This window comes from Uloborus diversus, chromosome 5, assembly GCF_026930045.1.
Source record: "Uloborus diversus isolate 005 chromosome 5, Udiv.v.3.1, whole genome shotgun sequence".
NCBI lineage: Eukaryota > Metazoa > Arthropoda > Arachnida > Araneae > Uloboridae > Uloborus > Uloborus diversus.
Window position 1 is genome coordinate 116,444,708 of NC_072735.1, and position 18,194 is coordinate 116,462,901.

General features: G+C 32.3%; 1 protein-coding gene across 1 annotated transcript in view; it reads left to right on the plus strand.

Moving 5' to 3' along the window:
* The window catches only part of LOC129222845 (kin of IRRE-like protein 1), a 554,018-nt gene that overhangs the window by 386,986 nt on the left and 148,838 nt on the right, over positions 1 to 18,194 (plus strand). The gene's annotated exons all lie outside the window — the stretch shown is intronic.

The following is an 18,194-nucleotide window of genomic DNA, read 5'->3' on the forward strand; positions in this document are numbered from 1 at the left end:
GGTGATGCGCACCCCATTTGTTGATTTAAAATGGAATGACACTAAAGCCTTCTGAGAGATAATAAAAAATTCGTTATGTCATACAGTTGTGCCAGCTAATTAAAATATCGGATAAAAGAATATCCCTCTTAATATAATACATTTTCAATGTACCAAACCAATGTAACGTGTTATTTTTATGCCTGTTAATGGACTATCCCGCTTATTATAATGTTTTTTCGTGACCAAATGGCTATTCCATTAAGCGGGTTCGACTGTATAACATACTAGAGGCCCGTCGCGAACTTGTTTGGCTTGAACAAATATTTGTCTCAAATAAATATTATGCAGATTTTTTTTTTTTAAATATAATGGTACAACATTTTTTGTTCCGTTTTTTTTTGAGGTTTTAAAAGAAATTGATTCACTTCATTTCCTAATCAAGACAGACCAATCTTTTCTTCTCCGGGAACAATATAATGTTCCTAAATGTAATGTCGTACTGCGCATAATTGTACCTTTGACCTCCAGTTTTGCAGATGGTGATGGCAAAAGAAATTTTCGTTGGAAATTGTAATTACTTATATTGGAAATGGAAATGTGCAAGGAGCGTGGGATTTCTAGGAATATGGGCTGACTGACCTGCTGCTGGTCCAGAAAGAATAATACTTTAAATCATATTAGTCCATATCTATTTTAATGGGGGTCCATTTCCATTGTATACATGAACAAATTAACGTTTCGGAACGAAGTTATTGAAATCTGCCTTTAATTTCAGTACAACAAATAGGCGCTTTTAAAAGTTCTTAAGATACAAAGACCGTACAGAGTTCCTGAAAGGAGATTATTTTAAAGAGGCTTGAAGTATATCTGCAAGCGTTCATCTAGGAAACCACTGGAATAGTTTGATTGGCAAATGCGGCGATGACACCTCTCATAATGTTGTCTTTACCTTTTAGTTCTTTAGGAGTTCTATGCACGGCTTCTTTATTCAAACAGTGACTCATCGAACATCCGTCCTGAATTATGGGGCAGACCTCTTAAACACGCTTTTCAAATGGACCATTTTTTTCTTATGAAACGTACGGAGTCTTTCTGAAGGGAGACATTCAATTTAGTTAAAATCTAGCGTAGTCAGTATGTACGATTGCTTCAATTTAGCTTTTAAAAAAAAAGCCTTGCACACACATCCTTAGTGTGCTTGTTGATCTTGGCCAGTGGTAAATTTATTAAACTTTTTTCAGTTTCACTGGGTATGCCGATAAACATTACTTTGCGTTCTGGTATCATAGGCGAGTAGCTGATCGGTTACTAATTTGTTTGCGTAATTAGAAATATATAGTGAGGCTCTGAGAAGTTGAGCTCCGACTCTTACAATGTTTACGTCTGTTTCGGTAAATAGGGAGCGGTAATTGGCGCTAAGTTGAGTTGAGAAACTTTCTTAGTAGTTTTTAAAAAATATTCCAACTAAAGTCCGAGACAATAACCCGTCTATTTTTCACTCAACTCCACTAAAACAGACAAACATAGTCAAAGTCACAGCTCAACTAACCAGAGCTGCACTATACTTATTCAATAAGCTGCAATCATGTATCAATCTTGTTTATTTTCTTATCATAAGTTTCCATACCTCAGCACTCAGTTCAGAAAGAACCTTCGATTCTTCTGACATAGCAGGTGCGGAATAGCCGGTGATTGCTTTTACGTTTATAACAATAAAACGTCACGAAACATAAACTGGTGGCGAAGACAAACTATTGGTTTAAAAAATTAGTATAAGTACATATATGCTTAATTTATAGCTTATGTCACTCTGGAAGAATGCACCTTTCATACAGTGAAAGAATTTTTCGAATAGTTGCAGTAGTTCCGAAGATAACCTCGAACATATAAACACACACAAATCCACCTTCTCTCTTTATAATATTTGTATAGATGCGTAACATGAGAGTTACCTCTGTTTGAGTTATATTCTGCAGTTTGCTGGTAAAGGGTAGTAACTGCACGTTTTTTTTCTTCCTTTTTATTATTTTATTTTACAGTTTTGTTACATATTGTACGTTAGCTTTATTGTACAAGCTTGCTTATTTGATTTCCGCTGGAAATAAAGCTCGAAAAAAAAACGTCTCATTCCAACAAGTTCCTATTGTTATAAGCACAGAATAGAAAACGCGTTTCTTTAAATATCTTGAAAATTTTTCCCTGCAGATACTGTGCCCACGGCAGTATTCAACCTGGGTTTCAGTAACAAGAATTCTTGGAAACACGTACCGTTTCAGGAAAAATAGGATCCCCTACAGTTATAAAAATCAAATCCTTCCTCCAGTCTAGTAAATGAAAATTAAACATATTAGCTTACATTTCGAGCTATTAACTAACTTACTCCTACATAATTTTACTAGACAGAAAAATATACTACCGATAAAACTTTTAGTTCATATACTGCCCTTCCCTAGAAAACACAAAGACCCACCCCCTCCCATTAAGAACGAGATATCCTTCTCAAAAGAAAGCGAAGCTACTAATGATACCTGCGTAACATTACAATATTCGGAGTTTGCACCTTGACCCCCCCCCTCCCCCCCCCCGAGGGTCACTCCTAGGTATTAAATAAATTTTAGGTAAACGTAAAAGTTAATGAAAGTCAATTGATTTCTTTTATTTTTTAGAAGTATTATGCATATTTCAGAAAATATACATGTAAATAATAGTCAAACTCTTACATCAAAGAAAAGAAAAGATCAATGTATTTTACAAGTTTTTTTTTTCTTTTTTTGTTCTGCTAGTGAAAGCATTAAATGAAGTTTAAGGATATATAAAGTTCAAAAACAGTCAATATTTATGTGCGTAACTTTTGATAGCAATTAAAGAAGTACGAACACTTATATATATATATATATATATATATATATATATATATATATATATATATATATATATATATATATATATATATATATATATATATATATATATATATATATATATATATATATATATATATATAAGCAAAATTGAGATCCTCAATAATCCCCAAAGTTTACTTGCCTTTGTGAGAATGTTGTATAAAGGGAAATTGATGGGACTAATCATTTATCCAAATTTAGTATACATTGCAATATTTGATATTTCAGTTCACTCATTTTTGTAGTTAACTGCTAATATTTCAAGCTTCCAAACTTTAAATTGCGTAACTTGTCATGCCTATTCCTTAAAGGTACGAGCCATTTTGTCTTTTGGAACAAATCCACCTTTGATTTATGAAACGTAATGAGAAATGCATTTGCACTTTGCATTTCTTTTGATTAATGATAATGCTTTCGGGAAATTTTCTCTTTTCTACTATATTTTAGTGTACTTTTCGTCGAAACATTTACTAATGGATTTATTATCCCATTCCATTCTGCAATTGGCTAAATGTGACATTTTCGTTTTGGCTTTTTCCCCGTCTTTTACTTATTTGCAATGCGTTTGTTATTTTTAATTTACTCTCTGCCAGAAGTTCTACTGTCTCAGAAAAATGAATTAGGTTGATGCAATCTCATTAATTCTGCCTTTTTGCTCTGAGAACAAAATCACGTCTTACTTGCTGTAACTCAATTTCTCTGGCATCCATGCGTACTTAAAGAAACTTTTGCATATTTTTACGTAAAATTAATGTTTTTTCTTCCTATTCCCTTCTCTGTTTCCTTTGCCGTGGTGAATATATTTGGATTGCTGCTTTGCTGTGACTAATTAGCTAATTTTGTTATTGCTGATAATACTAATCACCTTCTGCAGTCTTGCTGATGTGTTTCATTACCAGGATTAATATAATTGACGATGCGTTACTTTTTCTAAGTAAGTTTAGCCGAAAGGAGTTGAACTCACGTTTGGGTGCTGTAGATTAGAGAATTGTGATGAAAGCTGAGCTGTAATATTAATTATATTAAATAGATTCAGAAGTACTGAAGGTATATAATTGGAATGTCTTTGAAAAATGCTTATTCATATCACTTTTTCATTTTTGTTCATTTCCTTTGATCAGTAAGTTTATATTACTGTGAGCAAGTAAAGGGCGGTAACTGCAAATTTCTCTTCTTTTTTTTTTTGCATTTTTATCATCTATTGTACGTTAACTTTATTATAAAATTTTGTTTATTTAATTTCCGCTGAAAAAAATGCGCAAAAAACGTCTAATTCCAATATTTCCTTACTGTTAGTCTTGAATCCAACACACATTTCTTCAAATATCTCTATAACTCATTTATGCAGATACTGCCGTTTACCTTCCCACGGCAGTACACATGCTGCACTCCTCGTGTCCATTTTTATAATCTTACTGTGTTCATTTATTGTATGTTCGTAGCGGGGTGCAAATATATTGACCTCAATACAGCGCGTAGGAAGGTAAAAGTACAAAGGTGCAATACGGTGAAATCGCGTTACAGCATATTTTTCGGTGTAGTGGAAGTTTCTTTGTAATAGAATTCGTACGATGGAATGGTAGTTAATTTGGGACTGAAAACTTATTTCATTGAAACAGATACTTCGTTGTATTGGTATTCGTCCTAACGAAATTTCACTGTATTATACTAAAAGGTAACATGATTATATTAACTATGGTGGTTCAAAAATGCATGTAGAAAAACAGGGCACCACTCAACACTTTTACACTTGTGGATAGTAATATACCGGAATAATTTTAGCTTCCTATTTCAACTGAAAGAGGTTGCTCAACCGCCTCTCCCAAACTTCAAACGTATGGAGAGGGAAGTTAAAAAAATACATTGAACTGAAAAACAATGCTACATTTTATAATATACACTAATAATATGCATATACATTGCAGCATAATTATTTACGAAAAAACAGCTGGGAAATCATATGTTTCTAAATTCATGGCATTTTCTATGGTGCGGCAAATGTTAAATTAAGGGATTGTTGAGCAACCTCTTAAAATGTGAGTAAGGAGATAAAACTTTTACAGCATAATACTATTAGTAAGAGAAAAAAAATAGGGGGTGTCCTGGACTCTAGCTGAAAAAAAGTTTTTTTGAACTACCCTGCTGAACCCCCAACTGGCACGGTCGGACTAATCATTTTGACCGACAACGGTCAATGCAAAAAAATCGGAGAAAAATGCATCATGGGGAAAAACGCGTTTAAACTTTTAAAGTAAAATATAATATTAGCTAAATGCACGCAGCAAAAATAATTATTTCTTTCGTTCTAATTAAGATAGAAACAATAAGACTTAAATTGCCTTTTAAGCAGATAAAAACGGAGAAATGTTTTAAATTAGGAAGGATGCAAAATTTAACGATTTTTATGTCCCGATGTAAGTGTGTGACCATCAGGTTCAGCTTTTAATGGATTGTATTCGCTTGCGCACAGTTTCAGAAAATTATTCTTTTCTTTTTACCCACGACGTAAATCACACTACTTCTACTGGATATAAACTAAGCGTACGCGAAAAATGATTGAAATATGTTTTCTATTTTTTAAAACTATATTCCAAGATAAACTTTATAAATTAAAATTTACATTAGAACTAACGTAAAACACTTTTCTTGGGTATAGTATAGATTTTTATACAAAATTTACAGCTTCTTTTAAAGGATGGTCATATGCCTGGTCCTGGCCGTTCTAGGTATAACAGAGTATCGGTCATCCGTATGTTAATGTTGTTTTAAGTGATGATAAATATGACATAAGAATTGTAATCAGTAGGATTTTTAAAGTGTATTCATGAGCAAATCTACCATTTTGTTGCCGTAATTAAAAGAAAAATGTACTACAAGTTTTTTAGCGTAAGAGAAATAGAGCTTACGTGAGCATATTTGAATGAAAAAGCAAGATAATAGAAGAAATGAGATTCTTAAAAAGCAAAAAGCGACACAGATAAGCAGTTCTTCAGTTTTTCTACAGTTAAATGAACCATGTGATTGAAACCAGGATTTTGGAGTCGGAATGGTATTTGAATAAAAGAGTCGGAGTCAGAGTTGCTCGAGTTCGTAACTCTGCAAGGGCTGCGGAGTTGGAGTTGGACATACTTCTGGGTGAAGGAATCGGAGTCGAATACTCTAAAATTCCAAGAGCAGAACTCGGTTGTTTATCATCCGACTCCTCAGTATTCATTGAAACACCTACGGAAGTGTGTTGTTAATGAAGTGGATTAATGAATTAATTTGTTTTTAATGGAGAAAATGTGAAAAAAAAAGCATGAAAAAAAAGGGGAGACTGAAAAAAAAAATCCCGCATATGTTTGTTAGATATTAGATTATCAAAGCACAATTACTTTTCAAAATACGGTGTAAAAACTGAGTATCAAATGCACGTATCGATAAGCACTGCTGTAACCGAACTTAGTAGATAAATCTCAAATATACATAATTTCAGGCAAACAATAAAAGAAAGAATATATATGTTTTACTTGCACCATACAGCGACTGATTCCTTCTAGATGCTTTCTATTTCCTTCAGAGCTATGCCTAAATTGTAAATGTGGTCCTGCAAATACAAAGCAAAGTCGGACCCTTCATGATTTGGGATCCTTACTTCCCTGGGAGCCACTCCCTTTTGTCTTAAATTCATAAGTAATTTATTTTATTCTTTAGAAAATAAAATCTTAAACTTCAAAACATTTTTGCAATAGGAAATACATGTCTTATTCCCCGACGCTATCACATGATTTTTTATTTTTTATTCTTAAGTGTATATTGGACATTATTTGATTTTTACGATTTATTTTCCTATTTGTTGTAAAAAAGGACTATTTCCTCACAATGATATCCACAATAATCCTCAATTCGTGATATATCCTCCTGTTTAGCATTACTCTAATGGCTGTCCTGCTTGAGAAAGTGAGTGGATAATCTGATGCTACCAATTCTATTCACGTACAAATGCTTCCTATGCAAAGGATAAATAAATCACAGCAATAATTTAACTCAGCTCTGTCTTGGAAATTGCGAAACAGTGTTCCTAATGTAATTCGGTCTTACTAATCTAGTTTTTACAAAGAACCTTAATGACATTAGTTTAGAAAGCAATAACACATGAAACGTCTTGGAGCCGAACAATCAATACTGGTTCCTGAATTCTTTATTCATTCATTGTCTTATTTTGAAAGGATCTGAGTAGTATTTATCACGTAAAAATGCAATAAGAGAAACTGGAGTGGCTTCCGTTTGCATATGGCCCTAACCACTGCGTTTTGAATAATGTTTGAGAATGTTATTCCGTAAAATGTCCTCAACTAGTAATAATGGTTATCATGAACGACATGTTGTGATGTATTCTTCGAGCAGAGAGGTAATTTTAACGTTTAGTTAACGTAATAATTAACAGTTTATTCGCTGTTGAATGGAAATATGGTCTGCAATTCTAAATAATTGGTTCGTTTTTGTTCTTCCGTTACCATTGAAAATCATTTAAATTAAATACCTATAAAAATTATAACTGTGTCTCACTGGCAAGTGACACAATTCTGCTTTGCATAGAAAGAACATTAGTTTCTAAACTCAATAGGTTCGTAGTGAGATGATTGAGATGTAGACTTTATTAATAGGCTAATTTCATGGTTAAAAAGTTTTTTTTTGAACTACTTAACAAAGTTTAACTCGATAGTTAAAAAATAGAAGTTAACCTACCTATTATGTTCTTATTAATAAGTTTATTGAAATAACAGTATGTAACAAAAAAACGGAATTTCTGCTCTGTAAAAAAAATATAACGAGGAAAATTGGTTTTACCCTTGCTTTTCAGAAAGTCTTTGAGTTATTTCGGAAAAGTTTGTTAAAATTTAAGAAATTCATTAATTTCTGAAAAGAAATGATGTATGGTGAGTGGCCAAATATTATAAAATTCAAGTGTCATGTCTCCTTTTTTCTGGAACTCACTGGCTATCTGAACATAATTATAAATTTATAAAGCTGTTATGCAGCGGATTCACAAGTTTAGAGACCAGTCGCAATGAGTTTTTGGGGGCCCTTTAGAGATAAACAGATTCAGGTACGTAAACCACTTTTCGTATGCCTTTGAATTCTCTTCGGGGTCCCTTTGTCACGGTGGCCCCTAGCTTTTCCAACGTTTGCGACAATGTAAATCCACTATTTTAATACCTGCCTATATATATATATATATATATATATATATAGAGAGAGAGAGAGAGAGAGAGAGAGAGATAGGATTTTGCTTTAAAATCGATTACTGTGTACTTTTTATTTTACTAACTTAGAAAAAAAAATTAAATACATTTATGAAAAAATGATCATACAAGCCGAAATACGAAAAACTTAAATCCACTTTTAGCTTCTATCAGAAAAGAGAATTCATGTGCAATCCCCGTTTACGCTTGAAATTAGCTTCATTAGAGCTTCATTGGACAAAAACATGAATTCCCAAAAGTTAAGGACAAAACAAGGATTTTACGGCCCCGTAAATCTTTGGTCCTCTCTCACCAGTTTCCCCATCGATTTCACTGACCGTAATTGATCCCATGGAAGCAATAACACTCAATGAAGGAAATGACGGGGGACAGCGATTTTTAGCTTTTAAGACTCATCCCAGTGTACATGACTCGTAAACCTGAGCCTCGTGGAAGCGATTAGTCGTCACTAAAGCCCATATCCAATGGCGCGAAGCTGAGATTTAAATGTGTATTATTAATAGATTGAAAAGACACGGTAGTATAATGATGTCGGATTGCTGCAGCTGTTACGAGAATTTTGAGCATTAAAAGAAAATGCCCGTTTGAAACTTCTGTAAAAGTAATATATTTAATACGTAGTTGGAGTTTAATTAGTTCTTTAAGCTTTTATTAATCTTTTGACATCTTTAAGTATTTTTAAAAATAAAAACTTCTCATTAGGCATCCATTAGTAGAACTTTAGTTTTATGGAATGAAAAATGTAAAGATTGTAGAGCATTTCTTTAAAAGTTGTGGGGGATAATGATAATTTAGGATTCGTGTGTGTCATTTAAGTTCAACATTTAATTTTGTACGCAAAAAGAAAAAAAAAGATTTTTTCTGAAAATAATTGCTTTTTTTGTAGTTAAATGTTGAAGAATATTTAAAACAAAGTCAATTTATACACACGCACAAAAACAAACAAAAAATAAATAAATAAATGAAAACACAACTAAGTGTATAAAAGTAACATACTAAATACGTAAGTAAAATGCCAGTAATGAAGCATTATTGTTTTTGTTGTTACTTACAACACTCAGATACCAGAGCCCGAGTAGCGATGCTTTTCGATTTGAGTCAGAAAGATACGGCTTCTGTTTAGCACCAATTTATGTGCAAGTCCGGTTTGGATCAGACGGTACAAGATAGATGCCAGCAACATCCATCACCATTGCAATAATTTTGAACCAAAGCAAAAGCCAACTAACTCCTGGTTTAGCACCCCCAGAGGTATCGATTTATAGAGGACTTTGTGACCTCGCCCATATCTTACGTCCCGCAGTCACCATTAATGAAGATGGTGGATCCTCGACCAGCCAGGATCGAACCCAGTACCATAAAATATTATACATTTCAAGAATAGAATAGTTATGAAACAGTATCAACCTATACTTTGGAGAGAAATTGTAAAAAAAATGAAATTAAACAACTTTTCCTTAAAAGGTAAAACAGTTGTGGAAAAATCATTCTTAAAAATTCAACCGATAGTTTAAAAAACAGATCATAAAAGAATGATACAAATTACAACAATGAAACATTGGAGTAAATGTCGAAATATTCATCAGTCTTTCCTTACTTTTAAACTACACACATCTTCTCTCGATTTCGAAAAGTTTATCCAGTAATAAAAAGTTTCTTTCTCAACAAAATTACAAATTTAAATGTTTATATTTATTTCCCGTTCCTTTCTAAGTGCTACGCCACTTTCTCTCATTAAATAACTTGGAATAACACTCCCACAAACCCTTACAACGATGCTCAAGCTTCATTATTCAGTGAGGGTTGCCTTTAGGTCTATTCTATGATGTTCTCTGCAGAAAGTTAGTTAACATAAAATATTCACTGAAATGGAAGCTTTTATTACTTTAACAATGCTCTTAATCTACGCAGAGTAATGGTTTGAGAGGAAATGGCTACGGGTCTTTCCCGCGCGCTTAACATCCCTGTGCCTGTGCTGAACCATTTACGATAATGTTCGTGTTGCTTGGCCAAAAGTTTAATTGGATGGTCACTTCCCATGTTAACCGATTCTTACATTATGTTTAAATTTCTCGGAAGGAGGGGAAATGGCAAAGATTAGTTTTAGCTCTCTGACAAATTGTTTTGTTTTCGGAAATTTTAAAAGTATTTTTTTCTGAAAAAGCATGCTTAAAAACATAGGATTTAAACATTTTAAAAATTATTTGACAATGTTTAATATTTTTAGCAATTATTTTAATTGGTGTGCAGATTCATTTTCATTTTTTAAGCTTCTGCACATGAGATCAAAAATGATGAAATGTCATTCACTGATGCATGCCATTAGCGCAGAGCGCAATATTTAAGTCGCTCCATATTTATCACATTGTGGAAACGCAGTAGACAGCAAACGCAAGCATTCAGCTCACCAGTGGAGTATCGCACCAAAGTACCTCACTTGTGACGTCATCAAGACTACGCCTTTTTTCCAAAATCGGACAATTAAAAAAAAATAATTGAAAATTCAACGTTTGGAAAACGAAAGTTTTTTCTTGCTCCATGTTATTGTTTTCGCCTATTCTGTCAATTTCAGTGACTAAGTGTGGTACTTTTGACTGAGGGAAACAATCCCATTGTGTTTTTTTACCTTCATTTTAGTTCAGAAAAAGCTTTCAAGGTAGATCGTACTCATGTCAGATTTTTGTCAAATTACTCTTCGATGATTTATTAGATAATTATGTACCTTAAGCTTACAAATTCATTGAAGTGTTTTCAACTATTAAAAAAAGTTTGCTTGAACTTAGAGAGATTATCGTTTAGTAAAAATCACACAAATTACATTGCTTTTATAATATCCGCGCAATACTTTATTCCCTTCACACATTGACAACAACTAACACATTAGAATTACAAAAATGGTTAAACTTCGTATAAATTCGTATTTCAAACTTAACAATTATATGGAGGACTTCGAGGAGTAACCAATAAACACTTAAAAAGGGGTAATACGTTTAGTTATTGTAAAAAAATCCTGAATTTCATACCATTAAGAAACAGTTTAAAGAGTGTTTATACATGGCTATTTTCAGATGTAAGTTAAATCCATCAAAAAATAAATAAGTAAACACTAATAATAATTTCAGACTTTGATTTTCTTTTGGCTTTTTCTATATTTCTTTTCTGCATATACTTTCTTTATAATCTCATCCATATTTTTTTGTTTTTCAAATTTTTAAATTTAATGTGTAACTATAAATACATAATTTCAATCGTTTCTGTTTCATTCGAGCAATGTTCTTAACTTATAATATATGTCATATCATCCGTATATATATATATTTTTTTCACAATTTTGAACTTGAATATGTAACTATAAATACACAATTTCAATCCCGTTTTCTTCATTTATGCATTGTTCTTTACTTATAATCTTGTGTAATATCACAAGAATGCTTGTGATTTTGAAAGCATCCTTAAATACTTAAATATAAAATTCGATCAATGTTAAACAGCTTAAATCTGAGAATAAAAAGAGAGAGAGAGAGAGTTTTTTAAATGCAAGGGATTATAAATTCATAGCTTAGAAATAATTTAAAGTGCTGAAAAGCTGGATTTATTTTCAGGTGTAGCATTTACAATTCACTGAAACATTCAAAACAAAAAGAGAAACTTTCTTACATAATACAAAATCCTGGTAGGTTCTAGGTTTACTTTAATTAAACTAAGAATAAATTAAAAAATGTTTCCCTACTTTTTCCTTCTGTTCGCTCTACTTTTTTTTTTACATTTTTGCTTGTAATTACTTCACTTTTAAATGCTATTGCGAGGAACAAGCTACTAATTTTTTCTCCACAAAAGAGATAAGTACAACTCACCACTAAGACTTTCATTTAATTAGAAATTACGATTTCTTGGCACTGCTTATACACATTGTAAGAAGTAACTTTAGAAATAAATTTTTAGGCCCCGAATGAATTAAAAAGATGTGTCTGTTGCTACGTTGGGAACAAAAAATTACTTTCTTCTTCCTTATGCTTAATTAATTTCTGTTGAAGAATTTTCCTAGATAAAATTAATTTAACTTAGTGATATGCTCTAGTTTCTTCACATTGGCTAGTTCGTTTAAGGCACTTTTACAAGAAATTTTCTTCTATACATGTTTCACATTGGTTAATTAAAAAATTCATTATTAAAAATGAAATTAAATCGTTCTGTGATCATTTTTTATACAAAAAGGAATAGTTGAATTTGTAAATCCGAGTAACACGGTATACCTAAAAAAAATAAAAGAATTCAGAATTAAATTCAAAGAGGCAGAAGAGCGTGTCAAATAGTATGGAGCAGAGTTATTAGAAGAAAAAATTTATAGTTAAAGAAATTAAGAATCCTGAAACTAAACTTTTTTTCTTCAGAATATGGTCCATGAAAAGTAACATAAAATAACCCTAAAAGTGTGCTTAGTATTCAACTTTGAGATAAAGCAAGTCAACCGAAATGTTATAAATTAAGCAAAATTCATGGCAAAATATATAAATGCATTTCTGCACACATTTTATTTGTTTGAATTTTTAACTTTTAAAATAAATACCGTATTACCCCGCATCATCCGACATGCCGAAAAAAAGCGAGGTTGACCAGCATGCCGGGAAATTCGAATTTTCCGGCATGCCGGTTAATGCGAGGTTTATTTTGCAACAAAACAAAAGTAAATTTCCCCCTTCAGCTCTAATCAGAAAGCAATCCACTGTGAGGAAAAAAGTAAATAAATCCCTTAAATAAATAATCTTCTTTCGAAAAAAAAAGTGTATAGCCTATAATACGTGATTGTTATTTATGTCATTATTAATGGATTTAATTATATGCCAATAAAGTAATCAATTCAGAAACAATCATCGTTACTGCGATCTGTTCATAATTTTTTTAAATAAATTATTTTCGGTTCCTTTTAGAGAGGTATGTTTAATTTTTATTTATTGAATAGTTAGGGTATATTCTTTAGCACTGGTTTAGGGACGGTAACTTACTACTTAAATGTTTGCTTACTTAATTTAAATTTAACTTTAACAAAATTATTCGTTATTAAACAATCTTTTTATTGTTAAAATTACAAATGACATTGCTAGTAAATATTTTTACAAAATGAAACTGTTTGAACTAATAAGATATGTATAGAACTTATATTCATTTTTAAGCTGAACATTTATTTTTTATAGTAATTTTTTTCCTAACCTCGATTTTTCCGACATGCCTTAAAGGATCAGGTAAGTACTATTAAAAATCACGTGACTCCCGAATTTTGCGACATGCCGGATAATACGGGGTAATACGGTAAAAGGAAGTGGTGGACCCATAAAATAAAATTATGACTAAAATCAAATACATGATCAACCTTTTTACAAAAAAGGAAGTGTTGTATTCGCGAAAAAAAAATTCACTCAAAAATCGACCTTAATTTCCATTTTGCTCGCCTTCGAATAAATGTTAAGTGTTTTTTTCGACTCGATCACAGGTGGGTAAGTGCCTAAAAACGTATAGACACGCGAAGTATCGATTTTGACGATTTCCGAGTTAGTTACAACGAGTTTTCTCGTGACGTCTGTATGTATGTACGTACGTATGTATGTGCGTACGTGCGTATGTATGTCGTATAAGTCAAGAACGGTATGTCCTAGAAAGTAGAAATTTGGTATGTAGACTCCTATTGGGGTCTAGTTATGCACCTCCCCTTTTGGTTACATTCGGGTGTTTCTAAAGGGGTCTTTCGCCTTTTTGGGGGGAGAAATCATTGTTAGTTTCAATGTAAACTCAAGTGGTGTTATACTTTGTCGGACACTTGGCTATATATTGCCAGCCTTTTGATCGCCAAGTTTTGTCGCCAACTTGGCGACGAATTTGGTGATTATATATATATTTTTAAATCTGTTTCAGTTTGACCACTGTTGGTGATATTTAGAGAGTAAACTATTGAATCACATTAAAATTGCCAATAATGGGGAAATGACTTTAAATTGGAGTAAATAAATGGATAAATGAAGTGACTTGTATGTACTTTGCTTTCGTTTAAAGTATAAAATAATTCCCTTTGAAATTGGAATTAAATTACTTCGTGATCATTTTTTGTACTTCGAAATAATGGAATTCATGTATCCAGGTAACATAGTACTCGTAAAAAAACGGAATCATGAATTAAAATTCAAAGATGCGGAAATCCCTGTAATATAGTATAAAATATGCAAAACAGCTGTGGAAATGAGTAAAATGCGAAAACCAGTACCTAAAATAGCATTAAAAAGTGCTAAAAACTCACCAAACAGCTGCTTCGAGGCTGTCAAAAACAAGCATCTTCACCAGGGCATAAAAAAACGACTAGAATAACTCTAAGAAGAAAAATGGTATTTTAGAAATATTATTATGAGAATGATTTTTGTGAATTATTCATCGAAAAATATATAATTCGGTTGCTTTTTAATGCGTAAAGTACAAAGTGTTCCCCCTCCCCCCATCTTATCCATCTAGTTTTCAGTAAATATTTTTTTTTTTCTAATTGCGCTTCTTTTACATATCTTTATGTATCTGTAGATAGATAAATTTCCTGCTATTGAATGCATTTCTTTAAAATTATGTATTGTTTGCTTCTTGACTCATATATCTTTTTAATTTCATAAATTTGTTCTAAACAAGTAAAGCATAAAAAATGTATTTGTTCAGAAATCTTAATAAAAACTTAAATATCCCTTACGCATTTCTATAGTGACAGAAACAGGAAAATTGTAGTGTCCTTCTGGGAAATTGCATAGTATGAAACAAAGCAATCTACTAAATGTATCACACTGTAAATATTGTTGTAGTCATTGTAGGTCATAAATAATCTTAACAACAGAAAGTCGAGCAGCAAGCTCAATCTGAGGTCACTTAGCATGTGTATTTCGGGAATTAAATTCTCATATATGACTGCAGGAAAAGCTGCTTGCTTTCCGGAGCATCGGGGTCCGGCATCCGGCCATTCTTAATCACTGTTCTGACAGTAATAGACGGGAAATGGGTGTATACCGGTCATAAATTTCCACCCGCTTTTCCCCCTATTAAGTGGATTTTGCATCCTACCTAAAACTACAAAAATAAAGAGTAATTTTGGAAGAACGTTTTGAACCGCAATATTGCAAACGGTTTGAAAACGTTTCTTGATGTTTGATTATTTATTTCATTTCTGTTATTTTTCGCGTAATTTGGTATTAGTACAAGCTATGATTATGAAAATTAATGGTTGAGTCCTGGAATATTTATTGCTGTTTAAGCTGTTTCATGTCTAAAATAAACCAAAACGGAAAAATAAAATATTTCAGGAATGCATTTTAGTGTTTAGGAAGCAAAATAATTTTCCCATCATTTCTAGTACATCGTTTCGTATTAATGCTTAACAATTTTATAGCATTGTCCGGATATAGATTATTACTAAAGTAACTGAAAGCTTCTGGTGTAATTAACTTTAAAAAGGAAAAGTAATTAAAACATTGAGCGTTTTATGTTTTTTTACCTGCAACACCGCACGCCGACATTTTGTTTTTTAAATTTTGCTGTTGTATTTCTAGAATAGTAAGAACAATTCTGCTAAAGATATTAAGGGTTTTGCGAAAAAATATTACATTTTAATAATTTTTTGTACAAAAATGGAAGTTTTCTTATTAAACGATGCATTTTTATCTGGAATATCAGTTTTTACTCTACTTTTTACATTAGTACTCTCTATGTTTAGTTTAAAAAATGCATAATATAAAATATTTTAATTTTTAAAATAATAGATGAATATGTTTATATTTTATGATGGTTTAAAAATAGCAGTAAGAACCACTTGACACAAAAATGCTTTACGTAAAAAAATGAATAAAACGCTTAAAAATTGACATTTTAGCGAATGACTCCTTGCTTTATTTAGCCTACCTTCCCAGTAAAAGTCAGAGAAAGAAGAAAAAAAGAGAATTTGAATTCTGAAATTTTGAGTTCAAATTATGTTTTTCGCAATCACGAACTGCGACAGGACCCTACTGATTGGAGTTATTGTTTCTTGAAACGGGTCCTGTCTCCTCAAGCCTGCCCCTTCTCCTGGGCGGTTACGTGTGCTTAGTGTGTGTCTTTGTGTGTGTGTGTTTGTGTGCGTAGACCTGTGTGTATGCATGTAGGCATGTGTGAGTGTATGTGTGTAAAGTCGTGAGTGTGAGCGTGCGTGTGTGTAGGACATGGACGCCCCCGACCAGCAGAAGCGGATAGCTCAGGGCAGGAGCAGCCGCGCCGCCTGCTGAGGCCGGTGGGCGCTGGTGCAGCAGAGGCCCCTGATCCAAGCTGAAAAAGGAACCACAACATCAAGGACGGTGAAGTGAGAACTATAAGCAATCGTGATTGCTCAAAAAGCATTAAAGAAGCTCAATGCATCTTGAAAATATCGCGTAAAACGAAAACAAAAAGTCAAAAATGAATAAATAAATAAATAAATAAATAAATAAATAAAAATAAATAAATATCGAAAAATTAAAAAATGGAAAGTAGGGTATTAAGATGGGGGGAAAAATCTCTTCGGTCTGTCTCCCCTTTCCCCCAATAACTTTTGAGTGAATAGTCCGATTCGAACATTTTTTATTTTTTTTTGTTCGAAAGATCTCGGTGAGGACACCTCATTCCTATATTTCACTTTTTGGTTTGAACTATTTTTCGTTCAATTTTTAACAGTTCAAAAAGACTTAACATTAGTGCCTACGGGGAAATTCAAGGCAATTCTGGATTTAAAGGCAAATTTGCTTCAAACAACGTTTGCAGGCAAAAGCTTTTGATGAAAAACTTGTATATAAATTATATCTTTCTGATTTGAACAATTTTCCGTTCAATTTTGAACAGTTCAAATCCCTTATTAGTATCGCCTACGGGGAAACTGAAAGTCAATGTAGATTCCGCAATTTAAGTCGGATTTACTTCAAACAAATTTTTTTGGAAATAGCTTTTAACGACAAACTTCCGACTCCGAGAATTTTGGGGCACCAGACTCTGACTCCAACTCTGACTCCTGTGCCTAATAATTAGTTGGACTCCGATTCCTCGACTAAACTTAATTTATTTAATTTTTAGAGTAATCTGATTTAGACATAAATAAACCGCACAATAAATTTAGAGAAATGCACAAAATATATTTTATGAGAAAAATATTTCATAATTTTCTTCCTACAATTGTCTTTTAGAAACTTGATAATTATATTTTAGTTACTACATTGCACATTTTTTGAAGCTTATAACGGTTAGATTCCTAAATGCGAAAGAATGTTATCTATTTCAAAATCGGATAGAGTAAAACTTATTTTTAAGTTTTGAAAATGCTGTCGGTTTAAGTTATTTATAAAAAAAAAACCACAAATTTTGGTCATTAAATGTAGTGCTTTGAAGTGAAGCAATGGTACACGTCTTATTTTTATTTGCTTCTGTGAGTGATTTTGTGCCAGTTTCTTTTGATGGATAGGACTTTTTAATAAATATATAGGATTCAATTTCTTCATTCTAAGTTTTCATCTTCGCAAATGAAAAACGGTTCAACCCCGCCAGATAAAACGCCGTCTCAGCTGTAATTTTCGATTTCAAAACTTAGAAAACTAATTTTTGAATTTCACTCAATCTTTTTCGGAGTCCCAACCCCCTACCCAAAAATAAATTTCGTTCAAGTGAAAAATCAGAACTTCCGATTGAAACTTTCGAAATATCAGCACATTAAATTTTATTCTTAGTTCGAGGGAGGAGGTAAAAAGCTGGAAATAGAACATCTGTCCTGAAGGCAAGATGGCGGTATAACTAGAAAACTTTCCCTGCCTGAAGTCGTCTCTTTATGAAGAAGATTGTTTGCACGGAAGTAAATCGAAAATTCTAGAAAGCGAGAAAATCCTTCCACAGTGAGATATAAAAGTAAAACTTCGACGGGCGAAACATAACAAAAGCAGGAGTAAAATACGAAACCCTCTCCATTTCTTCAGAGTCAGAAACACTTCTCCATATGTTTCCCTCAAGAAACCTAGCCAGAAAAAGAAACTAACCATCAATGGATAAGAAAAAG